The sequence below is a fragment of the Bidens hawaiensis genome, unplaced genomic scaffold, assembly GCF_021521415.1.
Source record: "Bidens hawaiensis isolate Kalapana, Puna unplaced genomic scaffold, B.hawaiensis_p1.1 tig00059347_1, whole genome shotgun sequence".
Classification (NCBI taxonomy): Eukaryota; Viridiplantae; Streptophyta; class Magnoliopsida; order Asterales; family Asteraceae; genus Bidens; species Bidens hawaiensis.
The window spans coordinates 12,580-20,937 of record NW_027500709.1 but is presented as its reverse complement, the minus strand read 5'-3'; the positions used below and the strand labels follow the sequence as shown (position 1 = coordinate 20,937).

At 40.1% G+C, this 8,358-nt stretch overlaps 1 pseudogene; it reads right to left on the bottom strand.

Moving 5' to 3' along the window:
• Positions 1-6,962: 6,962 nt before the first annotated feature.
• On the bottom strand, positions 6,963-8,082 carry LOC143602690 (vacuolar iron transporter homolog 1 pseudogene; annotated as a pseudogene).
• Positions 8,083-8,358: the final 276 nt, after the last annotated feature.

Below are 8,358 nucleotides of genomic sequence, written 5' to 3'. Positions count from 1 at the left end.
TTACTTTTTCAGCGCATCACCTTTCGGTGCGTTGCAATTACTTTTTCAGCGCATCACCTTTTGATGCGTCAGAATCACTTTTCAATGCGTTAATAATTCAATAGGTCTATATATCTATTTATACATACAATAAAATGATGAATACACTTTGTTCATATAGGGTATGTTTGGCAAAACTAGCTGGTGGTTGGCAGCTGGAAGCTGGTAGCTGGCTGTAGTTTTTAGATATATTTAAGTGTTTGGCAGAGTAGCTGGAGCTTTTAATAAGTGTATAAAATGACCAAAATGGACATAATTAAAAAACAATAATATTAAATATAATTATTTTGGAAGATTATTTAAGTAATTAAAATACTAAAAGCTTGTAGCTCTTTCTAAACGCTACTAGTTGGAGCTTTAAGCTTTAAGCTTTAAGCTTTTCCTCATGACTTAAAAGCTTCAAGCTCCTTCAACCAAACAAAGCTTTTAATTGAGTATGAGCTTTTTCTTAAAAGCTTGAAGCTTGAAGCCCCTAAAAGCTCCTTGCCAAACATACCCATAAGCAAAATAAATAATTAAATTGAATTCCCAATTACGAAGTAATGGAAACCCAAATCCATACACATAAGTTTCTTAGAGGTCCAAACCTTAATGGCGAGAGCAAAGCCGAATTGAATCCTTGTGCAAGAAGTAATCCTTGCGAAAAACTTGAGATTGTATAAAAAGGTAATCAGAAACGGGAATAGCGGGCAGCGGCGATTGGGAAGTCTGATACAACGGTTGAGAGATTGAGACGGGTGCGGGGCTGTGGTGGGAGGAAACGGAAACCTGTGAATCGCATCTCGAATAGGAGTAGTGTTGGGTTTAATATGGGTGTAGCCCCGGCCCGTCTTGGGTTGGGCAGTTGAAGACTAGAAGGGTTAATGGGTTGGCCACCCACTCAACTTTAGTGGCCCGTTTTATATTATTTCTTGTAACTTATGGAGAAAGAAATAAACCCTAGTTAGCCTCCTTATATAAACAATGTTGTATCTTGTAATTTCTTGAGCACCTCAATAAAGAAGAGACCCTGTTCGTTGCCCGTGGACGTAGGTTACACATCGTGACCGAACCACGTAAATCTCGTGTCATCTTTACTGCTTTACGATTATTATTATTATTATTATTGTTTGTTTGAAGTTGTATGTTCGTAACCCACTGCCGCCACAGAATTATTATATATTACAAGATTGTAAGTTGGGATTTGTGCTTGCAAAAGAATTCCACTGCCACCGTTTTTTGTTGAATGTTTTTGCAATATTGTATTGCAAAAGTCAACCCCATTAATTGGTTAATACAGCCTACAACTAAACTGTGAAACATCGATCAGAAGGAAGCAATCGTGTTCAGTTTGGATCAAAAGTAATTGCTTTCAGGTTTTGATTTATAATTCGGCTTAGTTTGGTTGTTTGGGTTATCTAATTTAAGTCTAGTTTTACTTCTCGTTTATCCGCTGCGTTTACGTTATATTCGTTTTAGAAATCAATTAGAAATACCGTTAAGTGCTTAAGGCCCGAGCCGTTATATTGTATTGATTTCTATTACCCTTTTGGATCCTTTCGGGTCAGCCGCGTACACGTAATACCTAACAAGTGGTATCAGAGCCAGTGTTGGCTCTCACTCTTTGATCTCCGGTATTATGGCTGATGAGGGTAAAACGAAAATCGAGAAGTTCGATGGACAAAACTTTGGATGGTGGAAGATGCAAATCACGGATTTGCTAATACAGAAAGATCTAGATGTGGCTTTGGAGGAACCGCCAGAAAATATTACAGATGAGTGGAAAGCTATTGACAAGAAGGCGAAGTCAACAATTAGGCTTGCCTTGTCTATGAACGTGGCGTACAACATCTTAGACGAAACCACAGCGCGTGGAATCATGGAGGCGTTGTCAAACATGTATGAGAAGCCATCATCTGCAAATAAGGTGTTCCTAATCCGGGAGTTGGTAAACACACGCATGAAAGAGGGAGGTTCTATTACCGAACACATATACACCTTCAATTCTCACGTGAGACGTTTATCATCGGTAAAGTTCAAGATTGATGATGAATTGCAAGCTTGCCTACTTTTGTCTTCATTACCTGACAGCTGGTCAGGAACAATCACTGCAGTCACCAGTTCAGTTGGTTCGGATGCCTTGACTTTCAACAAAGTTCGTGACCTGATTTTGAATGAAGATTCTAGAAGGAGGAATAATGGAGAATCATCAAGCACTTTGCTAAGTGCTGAAGGTAGAGGGAGAAGCAAGAACAGAGGAGGCAACAGGGGTAGATCAAAATCTAGGAAAAGAAGCAAGTCTAGACCAAGAAAAGATATTACCTGCTGGAATTGCCAGGAGAATGGGCATTTCAGAAGTCAATGTACCAACCCTCCAGCACCTCAACAGAAAAAGGAAGTAAAATCTACTTCGAAAGTAAATGCTGCTAAAAATGAAGTTTCAGATGATGAAGCCCCAGTCTGTTGTGTTGAGAACACAGTTGAGTCTTGGATTATGGACTCTGGTGCGTCTTTCCATGCCACGTTTAGCACAAAGAGCCTAATGAATGTTAGAACAGGAAACTTTGGTAAAGTCCGTTTGGCGAATAATGAGGCTCTAGATATTACCGGGATGGGGGATATCGACTTGAAGACTTCTTTAGGAACTACATGGACTCTGAAAGATGTCAGAATAATTCCTGGGTTAAGGAAGATGCTGATTTCTATTGAGCAGCTTGATGTTGAAGGTTATAGTGTTACTTTCGGAGGAGGGCAATGGAAGGTCATAAAAGGTAACTTGGTAATTGCTCGTGGGAAGAAAAAGGGTACGTTGTACATGGAAAAAATCTCAACAGGAGAGGTGAATTCAGTGGCTAGTGGACCGAGTCCATCATGTTTGTGGCATCAACGACTCGGCCACATGAGTGAGAAAGGTTTGAAGATACTGGCAGAGAAAGGAAAATTCCCTGATTTGAAAAAGGTGGAACTTGATACAGGGTTCTGTGAACCTTGTGTGCTTGGCAAGAAGAAACGGGTCACCTTCATAAAATCAGGAAAAACACTTAAAGCAAAGAAACTTGAGCTCGTTCATACTGATGTGTATGGACCAACACCAGTATCATCATTAGGAGGCTCAAACTACTACGTTACTTTCATTGATGACGCTACACGGAAGCTATGGGTCTATTTTCTCAAAAACAAGTTCGAGGTATTTGAGATTTTTAAGAAATGGAGGGCAGCCGTGGAGATGGAAACGAATCTGAAAGTGAAGTGTTTAAAGTCTGACAATGGTGGGGAGTACGTCAGCAAGGAATTCGTTAATTACTGTGCTGAGAGGGGTATAAAGATGATTAATACCGTTCCCGGTATGCCACAGCAGAATGGAGTAGCCGAAAGAATTAATAGGACACTGAATGAAAGAGCTAGGGCAATGAGGTTAAATGCAGGGCTTCCAAAGACCTTCTGGGCAGATGCAGTCAACACTGCTGCATATCTTATAAATAGAGGACCGTCAGTTCCTCTTGGATTCAGACTTCCAGAGGAAGTATGGAGTGGAAAAGAGGTTAAATTCAAACATCTTAAAGTGTTCGGTTGTGATGCTTACATTGGGATAAAAGATACTGAGAGGGAAGCTTGACCCTAAGGCGAAGAAGTGTACTTTTATAGGCTATGGAGACGCAAAGATGGGCTATAGGCTTTGGGATCCAGAGGCCAGAAAGGTTTGTCGGGCTCGTGATCCGGTTTTTAATGAAGCAAGACTTTACAAAGATAGAAAGTCATTCACACAAGAAGTTGATAAAGAACATGTAGAGTTTGAAGATTCAAGTGAGAAGGTTGATAGTCAGAGCTCAGAAACATCAGAAGAGGTTTTGGAAGAAAATGCAGATGAATTTGAGGATTTCTCTGACAGTGGGAGTTCAGAGCCTAATACTGAACAGTCTCCACTAGAACAAGAAATGATTACACCTCAGCTAGAGGTTAGGAGGTCTTCCAGAACCATTAGACCTCCTAAGAGATATTCTCCTTCTGTTAATTACCTTCTACTGACAGAGAATGGTGAACCACAGTGTTACTCTGAAGTAATGAGCTTGAAAGACTCGTCTCAGTGGGAGAAAGCGATGAGAGAAGAGATGGATTCACTTAACAAGAACGAGACTTGGGTTCTTACAAAGCTTCCGGCCGGGAAGAAAGCTCTTCAGAACCGATGGGTATTCAGGATCAAGGATGAAAGTGATGATACAAAGAGATACAAAGCACGATTGGTAGTGAAAGGGTTCCAACAAAAGCATGGGGTTGATTATAATGAGATATTTTTCCCTGTGGTAAAAATAACTACAATCAGACTGGTGCTTAGTATTGTGGCTGCAGAAAACTTACATCTGGAGCAGTTGGATGTGAAGACAGCTTTTCTGCATGGTGACCTTGAGGAGGATATCTACATGGCATAGCCAGAAGGGTTTCAAACAGTTGGTAAAGAAAGCATGGTGTGCAAGTTAAAGAAGAGTCTTTATGGGTTGAAGCAGGCGCCCAGGCAGTGGTATATCAAGTTTGATGATTTTATGGGCAGGAATGGATACAAAAGATGTGAGATGGACCACTGTTGTTATCTCAAGAAATTCGCCAGTTCTTATATCATTCTACTGTTGTATGTAGATGATATGTTGATTGCCGGTTCAGACATGTCAGAGATTAATAAGTTGAAGCGACAGATGTCTGAAGAATTTGAAATGAAAGATTTAGGTCTAGCCAAGCAAATTCTTGGCATGAGCATCACCAGAAACAAGAAGGACAGTTCTCTAACTTTATCTCAGGAGAAATACATATGGAAGATTTTAGAGAAGTTTAACATGAGCGATGAGAAAACCGCTACTCGAAGTACACCTATGGGTAGTCATATTAAACTTTCTAATGATCAGTCTCCTAGTACTGATGAAGAAAAGGCAGAGATGGCAAAGATTCCTTATGCATCTGCAGTGGGTAGTCTTATGTATGCAATGGTATGCACGAGACCTGATATCGCTCACGCAGTGGGAGTTATTAGCAGGTTCATGTCAAATCCAGGGAAAGCACATTGGGAAGCAGTGAAGTGGCTGCTTAGGTACCTAAAGGGAACTTCAAAGATGGCGTTATGCTTTAAAGGCAAGAATGCAATTCTTAAAGGGTTTTCAGATGCTGACTTGGGCGGATGTAAGGAGACTTATAAGAGTACTACGGGATATGTGTTCACTATGGGGGATACTGCAATCTGTTGGAAGTCTAGACTGCAAAAGAGTGTGGCACTCTCAACCACAGAAGCTGAGTATATGGCAGCTACTGAAGCGAGTAAAGAGCTTGTTTGGTTGAGGACTTTCTTAGAGGAGTTAGGCAGGGAATAAACAGATTATCCATTGTGCTGCGATAATGAAAGTGCTGTGAAATTAGCCAAGAATCCTGTGTATCATGGTAAAACAAAGCACATTCATATGCGTTATCATTACATTCGGGGTTTAGTCAGTGATGGGACTATTCGGTTGAACAACATTAGGGGAGACAGGAATCCGGCGGATATGTTTACCAAGGTTGTGACCTTGGACAAACTGAAGCTATGTGTAGCTTCAGTTGGTCTCCAGGAATAGTGTTGAGGATGTGGCGACGAACAGGTAGAAGACATGATTTATATTGAAGACAAAAGATTACAGGTACGGGTGTGTTTACAGGTGGAGCAAGTGAAGACGTTCCGAGGCTCCAAGTGGGAGATTGTTGGGTTTAATACGGGTGTAGCCCCGGCCCGTCTTGGGTTGGGCAGTTGAAGACTAGAAGGGTTGAATGGGTTGGCCACCCACTCAACTTTAGTGGCCCGTTTTATATTATTTCTTGTAACTTATGGAGAAAGAAATAAACCCTAGTTAGCCTCCCTATATAAACAATGTTGTATCTTGTAATTTCTTGAGCACCTCAATAAAGAAGAGACCCTGTTCGTTGCCCGTGGACGTATGTTACACATCGTGACCGAACCACGTAAATCTCGTGTCATCTTTACTGCTTTACGATTATTATTATTATTGTTTGTTTGAAGTTGTATGTTCGTAACCCACTGCAGCCACAGAATTATTATATATTACAAGATTGTAAGTTGGGATTTGTGCTTGCAAAAGAATTCCACTGCCACCGTTTTTTGTTGAATGTTTTTGCAATATTGTATTGCAAAAGTCAACCCCATTAATTGGTTAATACAGCCTACAACTAAACTGTGAAACATCGATCAGAAGGAAGCAATCGTGTTCAGTTTGGATCAAAAGTAATTGCTTTCAGGTTTTGATTTATAATTCGGCTTAGTTTGGTTGTTTGGGTTATCTAATTTAAGTCTAGTTTTACTTCTCGTTTATCCGTTGCGTTTACGTTATATTCGTTTTAGAAATCAATTAGAAATACCGTTAAGTTCTTAAGGCCCGAGCCGTTGTATTGTATTGATTTCTATTACCCTATCCGATCCTTTCGGGTCAGCCGCGTACACGTAATACCTAACAAGTAGTTCGTCGAGACGGATTAACAACACCATTGCGGAGGTCACAAACGGTGTATTCGATTCTTAGGATTGCATCAAGGTGGTTTTATAGGAGGGGTCGTCATGTGAGGATGGGAATTTGAGATCCCATAAATTCAGTAATATCGTTATAGAAAGATCGGTTGTAGGCATAGAGAAATAAATTTCCATATTTAGATTGTAATAAACGGAATTTTTCAAAGTTATGTCTCGGATTTCTAAATTATGTTATAAGTTGCAATGCTACTCTCTAAATATAAATATTGATTCTTTTATAAAATAGGTAACCAGACTACTCTCGTTCCTATTATTTTTCACCCTAACTCCCCCTACCTTGGGTGAACAGCGCATGTTGTTGCGTCATCAATGGCGAGGCGCCAATGACCAACCGTGGAACTAGATTGAGTGATCGTGACGTGTTGAGAACCATGGAGGTATTCTGTCCTTATTAATGCTACTTCTTCTAGAGGTGTATCGATTGATGCTTAGTCATGTTATATTTTCTCAAGGATGGTTGCTTACTAATTCATTTAGGACACCATGCGGATAGTTAAGCTTATTTAGCTCCTAACATGTTAATTTCTTCTATTGCATTTGACTATAGCTATAAAGCCATGTTATAGCATTTGTGAATAATGACTTTTACCATTGTGAATCAAATACCTTATTAGATTGAAGATAGCGGCGATAGCTTTAGATCCAAGTGCTTACAACGTTATTCAGAACAATGATCCAATTACAAATTAAAGACGATCACTTTTATTACACAATTGCTTATTACACACTTTTGACATAAAAGAAGGCAAGCATACATTTTAGTACATAATCCAGCAAATAAAAGGACAAGTTAAAGTCCAGTAGTTCCAATCAGCTTGGTTAGTCCAAAAGTTATTGCCATAGCCATCAACCCTCCCAACAGAACTCTAACCGAAGATTTCCCCATAGGGGTACCTCCGAGAACAGACCCAATCCATCCAAAAATCACTAGAGTCAAGCTCACCGATGCTACCACTACGCCCATCCTCACCTTATGATCTCCTATGAAGGAAGCAGCAAGTAAAGGAACAATTGCGCCAAGGGAAAAGGCGAGACCTGAAGCAAGAGCTGCTTGCATGGGATTTGGAAGCTGCTCTCTCTCTTTTTTATCTTGATCGTCTACCGTTCTATTTTCTCTCTTCATTTGGGATACTTCTATGTCTAGTTGAGAGTACACTGAAACAAATTCTCCTATAGCCATACTGCATGCACCTGCAACTAGACCCGCAAATCCAGAGAGTATCATGGCTTTGGCATCTTGTTTCACAGCTCCAACACCCATCATTAATGATGCAACAGAAACTAAGCCGTCATTGGCTCCCAACATTGCTGCACGGAGCCATTGTCCCCGCTGCGAGTAATCAAAGTCCTCCTCAGGAGACAGTTGGCATTGTTTTGGATCAGACTCGTTTTCAGGAATTGAAATAAAAAGAGCATTTTGATTAGTTGCCATGAAGGTTAAAGAGGAGAACTAGTGTTACGTACAGAGAAAGAAGGGATTTAAGTGTAACTTGCTTGTGGAGATAAGTGCTTTCCCTAGAAGCAATATATAGAGATGAACGGCAAGGAAAAAGTTAAATCGGCAGCCTCTAATCACAAAATTTTGGTTGATACAAGACAATTAGATAATATTCAAGGCACACGCCTTTGATGGTGGGACTTGCACTTAAATAGAAAAGGAGTAATATATGCTTATTTTTTATGCTAAGAGCATCTATAACTCTGTCCAAATAACGCATGTATTTGAATTCAATACACAATTACAAAAGCTCGGGATTCGTGCAAGCATATGATTGCTTCTT